This window comes from Anser brachyrhynchus (assembly GCF_964034855.1).
Source record: "Anser brachyrhynchus genome assembly, chromosome: 5".
Taxonomy (NCBI): Eukaryota; Metazoa; Chordata; class Aves; order Anseriformes; family Anatidae; genus Anser; species Anser brachyrhynchus.
The window spans coordinates 6,329,971-6,350,934 of record NC_137699.1 but is presented as its reverse complement, the minus strand read 5'-3'; the positions used below and the strand labels follow the sequence as shown (position 1 = coordinate 6,350,934).

General features: G+C 38.7%; 1 long non-coding RNA gene across 4 annotated transcripts in view; it reads right to left on the bottom strand.

Annotated features, from left to right (window-relative positions):
* Positions 1–20,964, bottom strand: part of LOC308195236 — a 303,868-nt gene that overhangs the window by 112,218 nt on the left and 170,686 nt on the right. For all 4 annotated transcript variants that reach the window (XR_013951363.1, XR_013951364.1, XR_013951365.1 and 1 more), the window contains one exon: positions 6,726–6,841. This is a non-coding gene — a long non-coding RNA (uncharacterized lncRNA). The remainder of the gene's footprint in view (positions 1–6,725; positions 6,842–20,964) is intronic.

Below are 20,964 nucleotides of genomic sequence, written 5' to 3'. Positions count from 1 at the left end.
TTAATGTTTTTCCCCTAAATATCAAGGAAGCTAAGCAGCATGTGAACAAAACTTTGAACAATTTCTGTAAGACAACTAATATTTTATGAAATTTTCAAATATCTGAGGCATATTTGGGCTATAATATATCTGCTCCTATCTGCTTCCAGTTAATAATACTGAAGGAACCAGCTGTCTTTGAGACTACTACAGATACTCACTGTCAGTAACAATTAAGTAACAGAATACATGGGGAAGGAGAAAAATTTAAAATGCAATTAAAAGTACATAAGAACTAATCACACTGTTTAAGGATATTCCACACCACTATCATGTTGTAGTCATTGTTTTGCTGTATATATATATATATATATATATATATATATATTACAAGGAAATATGTATACATCTGTGAAGAGTTTCAGTTAGAAAACTTGACAAGACACCGAGGCTTAGTCCTTCAAAAGAGTTTAAAAGCTCAATCCCAGCCTAGAATGTCACTGCAGAAGCCGAAGAGGCAAACATGCAAGGCTCTTAGCATTTTAGGGGGGGTTGGATATCATACAGACAAAACAGACAGGATTTTTAACAAGCCCAAAGAAGCAAGATGTTGTTTATGAAAGAGAAGCAGTCAGCAGTTTCCAGATTCTGAACCCATTGAACTACTCTAAGCTTAGAGATCAGTCTTTGCTATGAAAATCAATGCATACCAGCAGGGACTCAGTAACCTAATAACAGAGCAGGCATCTGTCCCTAGAAAAATCATGCAAGCACTTTCCACCTGGCTTGAGCCCTGCTCTGCGTTCACAGCCTGAGATGGGGCGTTAAAAGCCGCACTGTTAGCAGCCCTTTGCTAATGTTCCCAAACTGCTCTAGTTCCTGTCTCCAGTGATCAAAGTCAACTGGGCTTCTACATACGCGATTCAACAGAAACACACTGTCCTCAGATGGTTTTGTCGCTTTTGTCAGAGCTATGACTATCTTAAGAGGCAGGTTTCTTGTATTATAACGGTCTTTCATCAACAGAATTATGCTGCCTTTTACCATTAAAGAAAAAAATTATATGGAAAGTCACAGTCTTCTATAAAACCATCCTTTTAAGGATCATAAAGCAGTACAGCACTGCTACTAGAAATCTACAGAAATTCTTTTAGAAAGAGAACTCTCTTTAGAGTTCAGTCATTCTCTTTAGAAAGAGATTTTAGAACTTAAATTATTTAGTTACAGTCTTTATGAACACAGGACTTGGAATAACTGTATTTCACTTTTACTTTCTGTTTTGGGTATCATTATTAGAGGGATAACTGTCTTAGGATGAATTAATTTTTAATCATACTTAAAATATAAATGCATGCATAAGTCTTACTGAAATTCCTAAAGAATTCTTGAACTGCATAAAAGACGTCTTTTTCTTTTCACCACTATTATCAGCTACAGAGAGAGCAATTAAAAAAAAAAAAAAAAAGGTTATTTCTTGAATTAGAGTTAAACTCAGTACATCGATACAGAGCAATACAACTCCTCCTAGTTATTCTTTGGCATATTCCCACTGTTTGTACCTTGTTAACACATAACATCATGGCTGTTTTTTATATTTCTGAGTAAAACAATTTGTACTTCTGAATTTGTACAAAATTTTGGATAGCTTTAAACAAATGAGTCTCTACATGAGCAACAGTATTTGTTGCAGTAACGATAATTTCTACTGTCATTTAAATTAATCAGACTCAATTCTTTCTACTAAACTGTTACAAAAGCAAATTTTTTCCCCACTTATTTTTCACCCTCACGAGTTGTAGGCAAATTTATTTCTTATCCAGATCTCCTAAGGAAATGAGATTTATGCATTGAGGTTGCGTGACTTCAATGCCTTGTAAATCCATCTGCAAATTTCAGTTAAGTGCAATGGGAAAGTAAAAATCCTAAGGTACTGAAAATGCTTATAATATGCATTTTGCATAATATGTCCAGGGAGAGAGGCCCCTGAAGTCCCGCTGATGGCAAGCAAGGCTGCAGAACAAAGTTGTTCTCCAAGAGCTACAAAAAGAAGTTTAGTTTTCAGACACAGGTTCTACCTGCTAAGGAGTGACTCGTCTCTTTAAACTTTCTGACTGCCCCTAAAAGCCTTCATAATCAGATGAGTGCTGAAGTGGCATAACATCAGTGATTAAAACACAGCCCTCATCACCAGCCCCAAGCCCCCAGCTATTACCTGAAAGCAGTTATCTAAAACCTTTTGGGTTGGCTACCTGACAAGTACTCATGTCTTCCACTCAGTTCCTAGCTGTCAGATTTCTGGTCCTAACTGAACGTAAAATCTCAGAAATTTCCTCACAGAGGCTACGTGAAGAAATGCAAAGGTGAGTGTAAATGAGTTATCACTTGTACTAAGCCCTCCAAATCAAAATTTTACGTGGACCATCAAGAGCTTAAACTGCTTCCACCATGTGCTCTCTGAATAATCAGAGGATTTCTGTCTCCAAAGCTCCTTATCCAACTCCACCCACAAGCACTATATATGTCTCAATGTTATTTAAGAAGATTCACTCCCCTGCGTCTTTGCAAACAGCCCTAGCTAATAAGTGAACAAAAGAGAAGCACTGACTTTTGTCCTAATTTCATCACAAGGAGTTAAATAGATGCTGAATTCAATGAGAGATCAGATTCCAAAGTCACCCCTGGAAAAAGTGCCAAATGTATTTCATAAACAGGTAGATATCCTCTTCTCCAATTAATTTGTTTGCTATCTTTAATAAATAAATAAGTAAATACAACTGAAAGAATGGGTTTTCTCCAAAGTTCTTTGAGAACAGTGAACAATTTTCATCACAAACTAGAAAGAACAGAAATCCTACCAGTTTATCCCCAAGCTCCCAGAAGCCACAAATACAGCCTCACATACATGCGCACGCTACCAATACAGTCACAAAAGAGGAAAATGAAGCCAGAGCTTCATCAGAAGTGATGGTAGCAGCTTCTTAAATTTACCTCACATTAGGGTACATGCTGATTCATGGATGGTTACTAGAGAAGATGCACAGCTGCCATTAGCCTCTCAGGACCTACATATTGGAATCCAAATGTGATGCTTCTAATTCTGATATGTGGTAGCAAACCTCTGCTGTAGGCAGCAGCTCTAATTCAAAAGCAGCAGCACTGTGATATCCAGTATGTTTCTTTTTCCACAAAGGAAAATATTGTCCCTAACTGAAATCTCTTTGGTAACTGAATTTATTGACATCTTTACTGAGATTTTCAAAGTGTCTTTTCCATTTCAACCAGTAAAGAATTAACTTCAGAGAAAACATGTTTAACTGTGACCGTAATCAGACCTGGAAGATTCACACTTTTCTTAACGTCCCATAGAATATCTTATATTCCAATACAGACTAAAATTGTATTACCACTCAGCAGTTTCAGAAGCCCTCTACTTCACTTTGAAACTGCTTTCTAGAGTCCACAGTATCCTCAGTATCGGTATTTAAAAGAATAATAATATTCAGACATATACTGACTTTAATAATCGTCAGTGAGCTGATGTCAGCTGTTCATCTGCAGGTTTCAGTTAAGTATATTCAGTCTTACGACAAGCAGAGAGGTCTCTGCCACAAACTGCATCCTGGGCTAAACTTGTCCAAGCTAGCTTGTGAGTAACTAGTCTAGCATAGCAATAGAGAAAGACAGGCATTAGCTTCACTTAAGAGGTTTATCTGTACAGTCACCACTTCCATAGCTAGCCAATATTTAGTTAATTAGAAGCTCAAGGATCATCTCTAAAACAGGACTAGAAATGAGAAAGTGCAATTATATTTAATTGGATAACATTTAATCTGAAGTAACTGATTCAAAGAAATCTCATGATATGTACGGACAAGAATTATTAAGTAACACAAGACTGTTCATCAGCAGCAAAGATTTAATGGCTTAACATAGAAAGTTAAAAGACCACTATATCTGAATCCAAGAACATTTACTGCAGGGTGATTCAGAACACGAAGGAAAAAAGCACTTCAAAAAAATATGTCTTTAAACTAACCGCTGTATTTGGTTCTCTCTTTCTCACAGTTAACCTGGGAAACATTAGTGGTTTTCTAAATCTTGATGGTTTCTTCTCATGCCACTATATTTCTTACTATTGACAGTATGTCAGACCAGTGATGTATGTTCAAGGGAAGAAAAGTTATATTTAGAAGGTAAAAAGAACAAATTGACAGGGGAAAAAAATGGCAGCTACACAAAGAACTTGTAAAAAAAAGTATGCAATGTTACAGAAGAGGTCATCCTTGTTGGAGTGAATTGAAATCATGATAGCGTTAAGCGAAGAGCTTACAAGAAAGCATAAGCAATGAGGTCACTATTTCAAGAAAATATGCAGACTGAACTGCAGGCTATGCTTTTTTAACTCTTCACAGTGTTATACAAATCAGAGTAGTTGCTTGTTTTTTAATTCTTTATTTTAACGGAATAAAAACTATTCATTTATTCACCTGGGTTCCTACTGCTCATTTTGATGCCTAACACTGTACCACCTTTCTTTAGTTTCCTTCTCCCCGTTTTCAGGTGATTTCTTTAAACATCCTTCATTTCCATTTAATTTCATTTATGTTTCATGTTTTCTTCATTTTCATCCTAATACCACATCTCTGTAGTTATTCTTCTCCCAGATGCCTACATTATCTCCTTTATCATGGAATTAAGCTTTTCATCCCTAAATCTACTGATATGCTCTAGACTTGAGCTCCTTTTTTTGCTTTCTTTGATGCTGCCTGACCCTTTTATCAGCTATACCATCATTTTTCTGTCTTCTCTCTCTAAAATGACTCCTAAGAGACTGCGCAGACTTGAAGCAGAGATACCCTGAAATTCATCAGCGTCTGGAGGAAAGTAATGTATTACAGCTCTTGACATCTAAAAGTACCCTATTTCAAGGCTCTTCACTTTACAGAACCAGAAATTGTACAGTACCACCAGAAGAACTCCCTAGTTATGGGTGTAGTTCATATTCTTCTGGGGAATCTCAGGACTTCAAAGATACTTTGTGACATGAAAATCTAAGTAACTCTATGATGAGAGGTGAATTTCTAACCTATCACAGCACAAGACAGACTTACAGGAGGCTGGAAGAACGAAAAACTAATAGAAACAGAATGCTTGTCTAATAGTCCTCAAACAACAAAATGTGAAAGACTGTCAATGGGGTCTGAAGATTTTTATAAATCAACCAGAGGATAGAACAGCAGCGAACAGTCATGTGAAATGTATTCTCTGTTACAATGGAGTCAAAAAATCAATAAAAAGCCTCAGAAGTATCTTTAAATATAGCATACACTTGAGATTGCAGTGACTTGCAGTTATATCTGAAGTACACAGATTATCTCCTCTGATGACTAAGATATATGTTAAATTATAAATTTAAAGATGTCAATGACTATTTTCAGAAAATACATTTAATATCAATCAAATCAGTGCTGCAATTCTGAATAGACATTCTTTTTCAACACTGAAAGCAAAATCATCCTTAATCCTCACCATAACTTCAACAACTCATCTGTTAATCACAGTGTTGTGACATATCTTTCTAAAGAAAAGGCTGAAGTAACAAAAGGAAAAAAAATCACAGTTAAACACTTAGCTGGGCAGAGTTCTGATGGTTTTAAATATTCCTACTTGAGAACTGAACATGACTGCACTTCTCAGTCAGCTTCTTTATTTCCCTCCCCACTGCCCACCCCCCATTTCATGGCACATAATAGCTAAGAATCAAATCCTTTAATTTTATTATCTGGCTATTTACAGTATTACTTACGGACCACTGAAATCTTTCAAAAATTCATCTGTACTTAGGTACAGGTACAAGATGATGTTTATTAGAGGACCTTAAATACTTTTTGGTTATCGTCTACTTCAGAAAGAGAAACTGGACCAATTTAGGCATCATGACACCTTGCAAAAGAAATTAGATACCATCATTACCTTTTACAAAACCAAGTAGCCTAAAAATACTAAAAACATAATAAAACGTTCACCCTTAGCCACTACCAACTGACATGTACTGCAAGAGAACATGGATCTTTCAGCGTGCCCCATTGGAACAGCTTGAAAAGGAGCCTGTTTATCTCCCACAAAAACAAATAGATTTTATAGACCTTCCCAGTATAACCTTGCCCTTGGTCTTACTTCATGCACTGATACATTAGAAAGATAAATTATAATTCCTCAGAGTCAATGCCACTCAGAATCACACAATCAGAAACACATTAAACGTACCCAAAAATCAGTCGAAAAAGAGCATGAGTTTTAATGATGTTCATACACACACACACTTCATCCTCATTGCATTAAACTGTTTTAAAATAAAGTACTACTAAAACTGCTTTCTCTGATCCACTTATCAAGATAAACAATAACAGATTCTTCCTCTGTCCTGCAAACATCATCCTTAGTCTCCTCATCCTTCAAAGACTGACACAGACCATTCAAGCTATATCATAATAGAATAAGGAAAAGTGTACATACCTTATTATGTTAGTATACTATAGTATGTAATGTTAAATACTGGCTACTTACATTTTGCTGCTTGTCATAAAGACATTAATTGTTAAATGAGAAAATGCATGGATTTAATAATACACGCTAAAAAATTACTTAAAATCAAGTGTTTCAAAAAAAAAAAAAAAGAAAAGAAAACATGCAATTCCAAGCTAACATAATGAGGAGTATTTCAGGATATGGGAACATCATCTTACCGTGAAAAAATAGAAGGCTTATTTCAGGACTTGTCACTGTAACTTCTGTCCTCAGGATCCATACCGTGAATCTGATTTTGTCTCTCCTTTCAGGCTGCACTGTGTTTTTAAACACTCTGTGAATTGAGAGAAAAGCTTTGCCTTGAATGTGCTCTCAAAAAGATAAAAATAGTTCATGCTGTAAGACCATCTTTGATTCGTGAATAATTATCCATGGTGCTCCCAAGGGGTCAAGTCTTGTATACTAACCAGTAAATTACTTCTGCTTAATAATATTGATCAAGATCATATGCAGATTTTCCTTTTGATTAACTGAAATGCTTTAGGTAAGTGGTGGGTTAGTGAATGTGGTAGAATAATGAGGAAAAACAACATTCTCCCTCTATAGTAATAACTTTATATACTTATAAATATCTTCTACACACTGTACCTATTTTACAAAACAAACAAACAAACAAACAAAAAAACCTTCCAGGTGAGCAATACAGTCCATTAACTTTCCTGTGTGCGCTAGGTATAATGACATTATCTTGTGAATTCCTGACAGTTTCCTCACTGTATAAACAATCTTATCTAAGTATCACTTGTAACGTGGACTTGACTTTACCACCTGCATTGCAGCTGAACCAGGAAAAGTAGTAATTATTGAAAAAAAACACTTGAAAATTAATGACTACTAAGAGGAAAATCATACTATTTCTGTTTACAAACTCCATTAAATCTTCCTGCATACTGTATTATTGAGCTTTTTTTTTTTTTTTACCTTCAGTTGGCATTCATTGTTACAGCTAAGTCAGAGAGATTTTTACAAGTCTCTCAAAATATTCTATTAATTGCACAAATTATTACATCCTCCGAATCATGCAGCATGGTCCTGACCAAATGATCAGATACAACATAGGGAGGGCTGCAGAAGCTCCATGTAAATCACTGTACTATCTCCTGAAACTAGCAAAGATCCCCTTTCAGCTGCAGGAGTAGGTATTGGCACTGCAAAGGCTGAAACATCTCTAGACAACAACAAAGTGACAAGAGGAAGAAGTTACATGTGGTCTTGCAAGGTTCACAACGCAGTAACTAGAACAGGAGTAAATATAGTCTCAAATTAAAATTTCTGCTTTATCTTCTATAATACCACCAAATCTCCATGCACATGAAATTTGAGTAGTAGTTTGTAGTTATGAGCTTCTTGGGATGCCAGTTATTTCACTGTCAGCACTTTAATCCGTACCAGATAACCGCAATTTCCCACATTGAGAATAGGCAACCCAGTTGCTCAGATAACAGACCTAATGGCCAAACTCAGTGAATACGTCAGTTCAAACCATGAGGGTGACTTCTTGAATTTTTAAGCTTTCTCCAAATTGAGGTAAATGCAGAGAAGCCATTAAAATGTCCTAGGAAACTAACAAATGACAGAAGCCTTCCCTCCTAGAGGAATATCCAAACATGACATTCTGCTGACTATTATGGGCAGTTAATATCACAGTTCATTTAAGGTGCATAAAACCCCTATCTTTCTATTGAAGAGCAAACATGAACCTAGAAAAATTAAGGGTAGACACCATTAACCAATATAGAAATGGTCGATATTTTATTCATTCATACCAACTTGTCTCCGTGAGCAAAGAGAGGCTGACCACAGAGTTGGAAGAGAAGAGTTTAGAGACCAAAAGCCTTAGTGAGGTAAGTGGGATTTTTTCCCCAAGCAGAAGGAAAAAATAAAGTTTTCTACTTAATTACAGCTTGTTCCTCATTGTCACCCTTAAATCTTCTTTATTTTTCTCTCTTTCATGCTGTAACTATAAGATATGCCTATAAAAGAACAACAGCTGGAGTTTTCAAAACCAGCAAATCCCAAGCAATCGACTCAAGAGAGGTCACAGAGGATTTTTTCTCTGTGAAAAAGATTATCAGGATTAAGCTGTTATTTTATAAAATGTGTTTAGTTACATAGTGTAGCCACAAGAGGGAAGCTCGACCCACTTGTTAACTTTTTTAAACTAGTTTATTGAAGTCCAAAATGCTCAGAATCAAACAAGCTAAGTTCATTGATTTACAAATAACTCTCAGGTTCAAGAATCAAAGTTTAAAAAGTTATCCTAAGCTGGCTCCAAATCTTATAGTATAAAGACATTGGAGGAGAGGCAACATACGTAAGATTACATGTAGGCTGCACAACCGTGACAGTGAAGACACCAGACTACATGAAGAACACCCTTCTTGACGAACTCATCTTGCATACAACCAGATGGCTAAAGAGAGGGTTTAAGGGACTCAAGACAAGCAGCACAACCAGGGAAGGCCCTGGCTGAGGCAGAGGAAAAGCCACAGAACAAGACACAGCCAAGAGCACAGCAAGCGCCCTCTGCTTGAGCAAGAGGAACCGGGGCACGTGTGGGAATACACCAGCAGCTCTCACTCCTGTGCCTGACAGCTAATTCAGCAGCCAATTGTAACACAAAGAAATATGAGCTATAGCACAAACAGAGCATTCCCACAGACCCAGCTCCATCTGCTGCCGTGGGTGGGAGAAGTGGCAGGATAATAGGTAGACTGTTGATCGTTTTCACCTCTGAGCTACCAGCAACGGTTCTGCTGAGGAAGGGGCAGGTTCAGCAGTCCCATACAGTAAACCCATGAGGGCTCCTTGCTGTTTTGGGACACAGAAAGCAAGCAGGTGTCCTCCTGCACCAAAAATATATGCCTGTAAACAGGGATGCTTGTGAAAAGCAAAAGCAAGTTTGACTGTATCAGAACGACTTTATCAGACAAGAAGATATTTGGAAAGAACTGCATCTTGAGGTGACTAACACACTGTGCTCCTTTTTATAATGCTTCTCTAAATAGAGAGGAGCAAAAGCAGGGGAAAAACTAGTAATTCTTTAAAAATATGTAATTTTATTTGAAAGTTTGCTTACTGCAGATTTCAAGTTCATTATTAGATTTCAATTCTCCCCTCTCAGGGCAAAATAATGCACACATCATCTGAGATGAAACAAAAACCCATCAAAACTACAAATTAAAATTTCTGTAAGAAAAGTAACAATTACCAATATTTCACTAAAACTACTTTAAATCATTGACAGCTACCAACACATTTTTAATTATTACTGCAACCGTCTTTTTTTTAAACCTCACATTAATACTGCTTGATTATACACTAGAAGCTACACAAAAGAGGTGCATAAAACACAAGTACTTTTTTTTTTTAATAGTAGCAGCAAGATCCATCACATTTTGATACTACTTCCTATTGCATTGATTTAAGGTTATAACCCAGTGTCCCAGAAATCTTCGGATTCCTTACATCAGCTGACCCATGAAACATGTTTTAGAATTCTCAAATGGGGAAAAAAAAAAAAAAAAAAAAAAAAAAAAGGTTTTAGAGGTGCACGGTATCAGAAAATTTTACTACAAGCCTACCAGTTTTCCTAGTAAAGTGTTTTTTGTGGTTGTTTTTGTTTTGTTTTGGCTGAGTTGGCCAAGTCACTCCTTAATGAACCAAAAACTACTTTGTCATGAAAAGAGACATGTATTGAACACCAGATTTGACCTAACATCTACAGAGAACTTCTAATGGTTAACAATGAGGATAACAGAGCATATAAGACAAAGCAGTAGAACACACATGCTATCAGAAAATGCAAGTTTAACAGTTAAAAAACTACACAAGTTTTCTTACAGACCACCTCAGGCTTTAGAGATACACAGCTGGTCCCTTGCTTTCTCACCGCTTCAGCACGAACCACTTCCAAGCAATACCCTTTACCACTCTTCCTCAAAGGACACCCCGCTCCAGTCCCTCTGACATCTGCAGATCTGGCCTCCAGCCCAAAGCTGCATAGCAGAGGCTTACAGGCCCCAAATGTCAGTATCTTGCCATCTATAGTCAGAGGATGCGAGCAGATCAGTTGCCCACCTGCTTCTGCTCCCCAGGCCAGCCTCGCCCAGCTCCAGTGGCAGCTGGGTCCCCAGGCTGCAGTTCCTCAGGTCCTTCAGCCTTCTCGTACGTGGCTGGCTATTGAACCACAAGTTCCAAGACAGGGTATTGAAAAGGTTAATATGGTGTTTTCCCCGCAGTTCAGAAACAAAGGTATTTTTAGTATTAGCACTTCTCATTTCACCCAGCTCTTAATCTGATTTAGCATCCAGAAAAGCAAGAGTTCCAATGGAAATAATAGAAGCTTGTAACTCAAAAAGGCACAGGGTTTTCACAAACAGAAAATTATCATGCAATGTAAAACTTAATTCATAAACTCATTTTTTATCCAGAGTCACTGTATATACATTCGGAAATGAAACATGCTTTCTAGTTCAATCATTTGTGTGGATGCCTTAATGAAGAGCTGCACATCCCAGTGTGCCATGCGATAAGGATACATGCACTCAGTTTCACTGATGCTAATTTCTTTTTTCTTTTTGGAACGATGTCAGATACCAATTAGGTCTGTTTCTCTGAGAGAGGAGATGCTTCCCCAAGTGTATACCTGAAGGGCCGTCTTTGACTTTCAGTGCAACCTGGCAGAAGCGTTAACACAGGAAATAACTAGCCATTAAAATGCAAGTTATTTTACCTGTACTCTTTCTTGCCTACAGCACTAAACTGCTTACATAGTATAAAACCATGATGGTGCTGAGAATAGCTTTTCTATTTGTGCATATTGATCTCCCAAAGAGAGAAGCGTGACTTAAAAAACAAATTTAAAAGGAAAACAACAACCCTAAAACATGTAAATTGGACTGTTGAGTCCAGAACAACCTAAGGAATAGTACTGCATTTTTGCATGATATTAGTGGGTGGGCTGTTCGGTAATATACTAACGTCACTGTGAGATGAAAGGTAGTCAACATCCCAGTGTTAGCACTCGAAGCCATGAATTTTCAACTACGTAAAAAAAAAAGTAAAAATACTAATTAATGTCAGTCTGGTATTTGCTACTTGGCCTCTTCATCAACAAGAGCTAAAAACACTTACAGCATTTCTAAGTTTATTGATGCTGACAATAGGCTACCTCAAAACAAGGTTCATTAAACAGACGCCACTTGCTCCATAAGGTGAAGAGTGAAGGACTACCCACTCCCACAATATGGTGATGTTAACAGGGGGAGCCGAGGCAGGCTCTACCTATCATATTTCATTTTAGGAACATACGACACTGAGATCCTATGTGATCTGTAGCTGAAGAACATGATCAGATGCTCAGATGACTGCCAGTCCTCCCCCTACTTTCTTCTCCCCCTTTTCTGCCAGTGCAGCACCTGCTTGGAAGTCAATCAGAATCCAGAAAACATTTCAGAGGAAACATGGAGCAGCCTTTCTCCTCTGCAATTGTTTCTCCATCCTGTCTCCTTTCTCTTCAGATAAGACATACTAGAAGTGACTCAAATAAACATATTGGGCAGCTTAGTTTGAAGTATGTTTTTGTACTGTCATAAATAAAGGAGTGCTTTCTACCTTTGGGGGTTCCAAGGGATTTCAAATGTGATATTGCTTTCAATTCCATCTAACCAAAGTCAAAAATATTTTAGAGTACTATCAGTTTCTACAGTGTTCCCCCCCCCCCAATTTTAATATGCTTTCCAACTACCAAATGACAATTTAACAGATGTTTACCTATTCTTTATTCTCTCTCTTGCACCAAGGAATATTACTTTCAGAGCATGGGTAGCATCATGCAAACATTACTGATTGGTTTGTGCTGCTGTAGTATCATATAGCATCCCTAGCTCCAGAGACCGCCGTGAGATATTGCTCCTGAAGGATTCCCCTGGGGCTGGCCACAGCAGACTCACTCAGGCGGTTCCTAGGATGGTGCGTTACATGGAGTTCATAGGATCCAGTCCCCTACTTTAAACAAGGCTAACTTTCATGCTTTTTTTTTTTTTCCTCAGCATGTAACAAGAAGACATTGAGTGTATGGAATGGGTGCCTGGCAAGGGCTGATGAACTCAACAGGTGAATTATTTATTTTTTTTATAGTGGCAAACTTTATTGAAACTTGATGCATTTTTAACTCCATCAAAAGAATAGCTTAACGCTCATGCCTCCTTTTTGAGCAAGCCAGCAGCTTCCAGCTCTCACAGAAGCACTAACCACCCCTCAGAAGGCACAGAGCACGTGGTTTGGGAGTCCTAAAAATTTAGACCCCCACTGACTTGAAGTACCTCAAGAGCACCTTAGGGCAGCAAGAGTTTAGCACCCCCAAGCCTCCCTTTTCCTCAGGCAGCTCAAGGGATGCCATTTCCCACAAACGCAGTTCCTTGATGAGCACATGCCGGACACCCTAGGAATTGCATGGCTGCTCATCAGCTGATGGGCTCTGACCCAGAAAGAAGTGTCTGATAAGATAAACCTTATCTGTCCTGAGTTAAATACCAAGACAGCTACAGTGAACTTGTACAACTTGCTGCAAAAACATGATCTGTTTTTGCATGTTTTATATTTTTAAAGGATTTCCACAGCAAGCAAACACCTTTGATGGACATTTGGTCAACAGCATTATTGGGAAATGTCAGGCCAGACATCCTGATCACATTTGCAAGCTTTTTACATACTGGTTTATTTTACAAAAAAGCTGACAGGAATTGTTTGCTATCTGATTATTACTTGTTCATTTGCGTGTTACTTGACTTAGTTTTAAAATCTTTATTAAAATCTCTTCTATGCAAAAACATTGTCCTTTGAATAATTATAACCTGAAATGAGGTTTAAAATCATCTTTCTGCTAATATCTTGATTTCCCAGCTGTATAAGCAGGCTTTACTTGCATAGGAAGTCATATTGGAATATTAGGCTATAAATAATAATAAAACACATGAAAACCAGTACAGAGTAGGTAGAAAAATTTACTCTACTTACTAGATGTTAAGTTTCAGTTAACTTTTTATTTTTTTTTTACAACTGTACAATATCTTGAAGCAAAATATGTCCTTTGAGAGAAACTGCTAAGCAACATTTCCTGTTAAAATGTACCCCATCTTTTAAATATAAATACTCTCACAGGATATTAACATACCAGTCCTAACCTCCGATAACATAACACTGCTGGCTATTAAGAGTAGGAGCTGGGGTAGCTAAAGAGATTCTTGCAAAATTAAGCAAGCTGCTTATGTTTAAGCAGATGCTCTATGTAGGCAATTTTAAACCAAACCTACTCCCCATTCCTCCCTGTTCACATATGGACCTCTCCCAGGTCCACCAAACACAGTCCATTTTTATTTTTTTTTTTCAAAAACGTTATTTTCTTCTACCTCGCTTTAACTGGGTAGTTTTCCATAGCCTCTTAATTTTCATTTGAACTTCTATGTATATCATGCATTTACTAGACAAATTCTTCAGTTAAAAAAAAAAAAGAAGAAGGAATGAATATTTATATTGTAAAGGTTCTGGATCATTGTTCTGGTTCCAGCTGGGATAGAGTCTTCCTAGCAGCAGCTATGGTGCTGTGTTTTGGATTCAGGATGAGAGTAATGCTGATAATGCATCCTTGTTTCAGCTGCTGCAGAGCAGAGCTCACACAGAGCCAAGGCTGTTTGAGCTGCTGGTGCTGCCCTGCCTGTGAGGAGGCTGGGGGTGCACATGGAGCTGGGAGGGGACAGAGCCAGGACAGCTGACCCTAGCGGGCCAGAGGGATGTCCCAAGCCATATGGCACTGTGCTGAATGGTAAACCAGACAGTGAGGGGAGAGGGATTGGCTGGGAAGTATCATTGCTTGGGGTCTGGCTGGGCAGCAAGCAATTGCATTGTGCATCGGTTGTTTTGAATGTTCTATCATCGTTTTCCATTCCTTTTCTGTCCTATTAAACTGTCTTTAAATCAATCCATGAATTTTTACCTTTTCTCCAATTATTTCCCTCATCCCACTGAGGGAGAGTGAGTGAGCAGCTGTGTGGTGCTTAGCCACCTGCCAGGTTAAGCCACAACAATTATTGGACAGGATTTTCTGAAAAAACTCCGCAGGTATTCTTTTTCTTCCCTTTTTTTTTTTTTTAAACTATACGGCAAGCATATATTGCCTTATAAACCATTACTATTGAAAAAGTAGAACTTGAGATCAATTTACTAATGCTTTTTGAGTCATTTAAGGATTAACCATTTTAGTGTAGTGTAGTATGGGTATACAATTTATACAAACATGAAATAACAGCTTTGTTCTTAGTTTAATGGTTATGCCTCCTTTGTTAACTAAAGAATTTTCAAAGAAGCTAGCAAGCACTTAAATGAAGATTTGGAAGAATTAGGATATTCCAAAACTCTCCTTGATGTCCTTATTTTGCCTTATAAACTCCGATATAGTATTTCAGTTTTATTCTGATTTCTTTTGACTGCCTGTTTAAACCACAAATCAAAATACAATGGACCCCCTTCAAAGTCCCAAAGCCTGTCTTCCAGCAGTAGCTGTTAGCAACCTGATGAGATTTTTTTTTTTTGTGGATAATGTTTGAGACTTTAGATGTTGATTATACATCTAGTGAGCAAGATTTATTTTGCAAGACTGTTGGTGAACATTTTTGCCACGTTTGACTCTTCCCTCACAGAGCTTGCACACTGCATGCTATTAAGTAGGCCTGTCATGTTGAACCTCTTTGTGTTTTAGAGAATGGAACACTAAGCTAAAGTAAGCTTGTGCTGAAAAAGCCAACAGAGTTCCACCAAGACAGTTTTACATGATGCAGTCAACATTTTAGGTTATTTGCTTTTTCTTCAGCTAATATGTTTTGACACTATATTACTACAATAGAATCAGTCAACCATATCTATTTTTAAGCTATCCAGGTTCCAAATCAGATGATCCTTCTGTTACTTTAAGTCAGACTTCTTTAAACATAGCAACAGGCAATTGTCTTATTAGAATGAATTAATACCGATCTGCTTTCAAAGCACAGTGACCTCAGTGAATTGGGTAAATAGAACAGAAAGGTAAAACACTGGAGAGATTTGCAATGGGGTTATGACTTCTTCCAAATGATTTGAACCAGCCACGATGCCTAGTCTGATCCAGTCCAGATGACTGAATTCCCAAAGGTGTTGAGTTTACTAGATTATGGAGCACACTTAGCATGATCCTGACCACTCCTCTGCGACTCAAAACACTCTGAGATACCCCAAATTCAGGATAACAGCTATAAAATACTCTCAGCTCTCATGCTTTATGACATCCAAGAAAGGATGGCAACAACTCCCACCTATCTTTGTTACGGGTTATGTTTGAGTTTTAGAGATAAATCCTTTCTAGTCAGTTTTTACAACCATGGACTCATAGAATTGTAACTTAGGTTGGAAGGGATGCCCAGGGGTCATCTATTCTGATGTCCTGCTGAAAGCAGGTCTGATTAGATCAGGTTGCTCAGTGCTTTGTCTAGTCAAGTCTTGAGCGCCTCCAAGGGCAGATATTCCACATCCTCTCCGGGAACCAGATCCAGTAATTAACCAATATCATGAAAATATATTTTCCTAGTACCTGATCAGTTTTCCAGGTTCCAATTGGTATTTTTATTATTTTCTGTTTATCACCATACAGCTCCAAGAAGATTCTAGCTCCATCTCCTCAGTATCCTCTGATCAGGTAGGTGAAGAGAAGAACAACTGTCTCTTCTCCAAGCTAAACAGGCTGAGCTCTCTCAGCTTCTTATACATCAGATTTTCCAACCTTCTGACCATGACAGCGGCATTCTGGTGGACTAACTGCAGCATGCCAATATCCTCCTTGTACTGGGGAGCCCCAGACTGGATACAGTGCTCCAGATGTTTACAAGCACTGAACAAAAAAGGATGGGAAGAGTACAAGCTTCACTCTTAATAGTACAGGCTGGGATGTGGTTGCACAAAAGAAAAATTAGGAACTATGTTTAGGATCCCAAGGTTTTACTACGTAACACACAAATTGTTGCTAAACCTTCAAAAATGCATTCTTTAAAAATTGCAACCTGTAGTTATACTTTATCAGCAGTTACTATTACATATATATATATATATATATATGAGACAGATAAAATCCAACAAAAGATTGAGCAGGATTTTCTCTGGGACATTGTCTTCAATAACACATTCAGCCAGTTATTCTCTGAAATTCTGCCATTGGGATAAACATGTCCAGGAAACTTAAGATGACAGTGCCTCGAAAACAAGGAAGAGAGCATTTCCTAAGCATTTATCTCTCTATCCAGCATTTAACAGATGCCATTAGAAGTTTCGAGAGAACCAGAATCAAGGACTGGAACAAGATGCTCTGTGCTTTATTTTCTCATGTCCCTGTTAAATTTCCTACCTGAGTTAACATTGGTAGCACCTTTCATGTTCTTACTGACATCATTGCTTCAAAGTGGTTTGAAACATGATTACAGTTTTCACAATAGTTACCCAACCTAATGGGAATTCTGACACACCTCAGAGGATGCTTTGCTGCCTTAAGACAGAAGCTGCTTATAATGCTGTTTCATTAATGACAATTAGTATTTGCTGACTACAACATTTTCTATTTCTTTTCCAAACTGACATTTTGGAGATATATTGGCCCAGAGTCTTCACCACTTCCAGGACTGAAAGCAGTCCGTATACAAGACAAAGAAAAGTTTACAGAAGATATGGATTACTAAATTATCCTAGCCAGCTGGCATAATGTCTTGGAAGGATGTTTTGCTAGCTTTTGATGGTCCGGTGGTAGTCATCTCTGAACTCTAAAGACATACATGATGATTTGTGTGAGTCAGCCTCAAATACAAAGATTTCCTAAATCTTTTTTGCACATGCATCAGAGGAAGAGAAGTTTCAGAAGGTGTGGGGTGAGGGTAGAAGCTGACATTATAGAATAGGAAAAGCAAAGCAGCAGGTTTTTTTTTTTTTCCTAACAGGACACCATTACATGCTTCTATTTGTGTTTGTTCAGATACAACATAGGTATTTATATCCAGGGTGGTGGTGATAAAATTACAAAGGCAGCGCACATTACAAGAAGTGTTTCCACAGCTATTTCAGTGTTCTTTTAGAAGATGAATTATTAACATTACCACATTCTGAAGGGAGGGGATGGGAGATCATGAATTAACTGCCAACAACCTGGAAACACTGTGCATATTTGAAAGCAAGAGTCTTAAAATGGTGGCAATCAAGCAACACTACCCTCAGGTTTGCAACTGTTAAGCATTATGCATTATCCTCCCAAGGAGGAGGAATACCCATTTTTACTTCTGTCTAATCAAAATAGTTCAAATTTTAAATAAGAAGTATTGTCATGAGTTATTTACAAGCAGGTCATTCATAATTTCCTTGCCAAAATTATTCAGCAAATATTATGTAAATAATTTGGAAAAGCATTTGGCTCAGAGCTATCACATTTTGTACATGGATGTCATTTTATGCAAATTATCTCATAAACACATCAGAATGTTTCCAAAGACGACATATCTATGGACAAACTGTTCTAACTTTACCAGCTGTGGCAGATGGCAGGACACAGAATGTCTGGAGCCTGCTGGCTAGGCAGTTTCATCTAGAAAGGACAGCCTTAGAAGGCTTTGCACACAGGATGGTGAGGACCCTGTAACCATTATTTTTACCACCACCCCCATCCTTTCCTGGTCATTGCTTGTTCCACATCCAAATCCAGCAGATTCAGGTCTCAAACTTGCTACTTGAAAGAGGACATTTGAGTCTAACCTGACAGCCTAGCTAAGACTGAACATAAATAAATTAGTACAGAGGTATATATGTCTTTGTCAGCTACCCTCTGACAAAGACCAAGAGCACCTTAAAATAAAATAAAAAAAGTACAAGAAACAAGGTATATCTTCTTGCATATCATGCCAGCTCCTAGAAATCACCTGTTTGGAAACTTCTTGAACCTCAGATGAGCAGGCTACTAGACACTCTTGCCATTTATATTTTTCTCCGTAAGTATATCAAATTCCTTTCTGAATAGCTAATCTTGCTTTCCATTGCATTCTGCAACAGTAAATTCCATAATTTAATTAACTATTTTAAAGAAAATCAAAACAAAAAGTAATCCTTAAAAGCTCCAAACCTTTGTTGTATTCCTCAGGAACTCTGTATCAAAGCCCATCCTCTTGTACTGGAAGAGGCTTCCTAATCTTTGTTCTGTGTGACGCCCATCTACAAGAAGGGCCAGAAGGTAGACCTGGGAAACTATAGGCCTGTTAGTTTGACCTCAGTGCCAGGGAAGCTCATGGAGCAGATTATCTTGGGTGTCATCATGCAGCACTTGCAGGGCAACCAGGCGATCAGGCCCAGTCAGCATGGGTTTATGAAAGGCAGGTCCTGCTTGACGAACCTGATCTCCTTCTATGACCAAGTGACCCACTTGGTGGATGAGGGGAAGGCTGTGGATGTGGTCTACTTTGACTTCAGTAAGGCTTTTGACACTGTTTCCCATAGCATTCTCCTCAATAAACTGGCTGCTCTTGGCTTGGGCTGGCGTACGCTTCATTGGGTTAGAAACTGGCTGGGTAGCCGGGCCCAGAGAGTCGTGGTGAATGGAGCCAAATCCAGTTGGAGGCCGGTCACCAGTGGAGTCCCCCAGGGCTCAGTGCTGGGGCCGGTCCTCTTTAATATCTTTATCGATGACCTGGATGAGGGGATCGAGTGCACCCTCAGTAAGCTTGCAGATGACACCAAGTTAGGTGCGTGTGTTGATCTGCTCAAGGGCAGGAAGGCTCTGCAGGAGAATCTGGATAGGCTGGACCGATGGGCTGAGGTCAACTGTATGAAGTTCAACAAGGCCAAGTGCCGGGTCCTGCATCTGGGGCGTAACAACCCCAAGCAGTGCTACAGGCTGGGAGATGAGTGGTTAGAAAGCTGCCTGGCCAAGAAGGACCAGGGAGTACTGGTCGATAGTCGGCTGAATATGAGCCAGCAGTGTGCTCAGGTGGCCAAGAAGGCCAACAGCATCCTGGCTTGCATAAGAAGCAGTGTGGCCAGCACGGCTAGGGAAGTGATTGTCCCCCTGTACTCAGCTCTGGTGAGGCCGCACCTCGAGTACTGTGTTCAGTTTTGGGCCCCTTGCTATAAGAAGGACATGGAGGTGCTCAAAAGAGTCCAGAGAAGGGCAACGAAGCTGGTGAGGGGTCTGGAGAACAAGTCTTACAAGCAGCAGCTGAGGGAGCTGGGGTTGTTCAGCCTGGAGAAGGAGGAGGCTCAGGGGAGACCTCATCGCTCTCTATAGGTACCTTAAAGGAGGCTGTAGGGAGGTGGGGGTTGGTCTATTCTCCCATGTGCCTGGTGACAGGACAAGGGGGAATGGGCTAAAGTTGCACCAGGGGAGGTTTAGGTTGGATATTAGGAAGAACTTCTTTACTGAAGGGGTTGTTAGGCATTGGAATGGGCTGCCCAGGGAGGTGGTTGAGTCACCATCCCTGGAGGTCTTTAAAAGACGTTTAGATGTAGAGCTTAGTGATATGGTTTAGTGGAGGACTTGGTGTTAGGTCAGAGGTTGGACTCGGTGATCTTGGAGGTCTCTGCCAACCTAGATGATTCTGCGATTCTGTGTATCACTCATGAGTTTACATGTCTAACTTGTCCATTCTCTCCTCTTCATGATTCTATTTGTGATCTTAATAGCGCTCATTTGCTTATCTGTCTTTACATAAGACTATTCTGTACCTCTGACCACCTCTGTAATTCCTTTCAGGGACTGCTAGAACTGTTTAATACATGAATGTACTAGGTATTCATAGTGGTTCAATACTGTGTCTCCTCTCTTCCTTTCCTAGGAAGTCCAAATAACATGCTCACTCTTAGGTCCCTCACTGTGCACTAAACTGATATTCCCAGGGATCCCAGCCTTGATTTGAGGTGCAACCACTATGTTAGAGAACACAATCCAAGTATTGTTAAAATTTCTCTCCCCCAAACAAGCACAATGCTTCATCAATATCTACAATTTCATTTGGCATGTTATTAAGTACAAGTTCCACCATATAGCAGCTACTCCGCCTTGGTTTCAACTGCCTATAGTGACTTATTTTTTTTAAATCAAAATAAAATGGTAAAATAAAAGAGCTGAACAACATTGCTGTTAAGTGAAACTTTCTTACTGAGTGTTACACGTTCCTACCACTTTTTCCACAAAGCACATTACATGTGAGATTTTATTTTTGGAAAATCAAGGTGATTGCAAGATACTTTTTAGAAATGATGATGGAGTTTTCAGTTTTGCGCGGATATTTTTTATGTACTTTCTTAACATCAGAGGAAAGACAAAAAATAGACAAATATGCATGT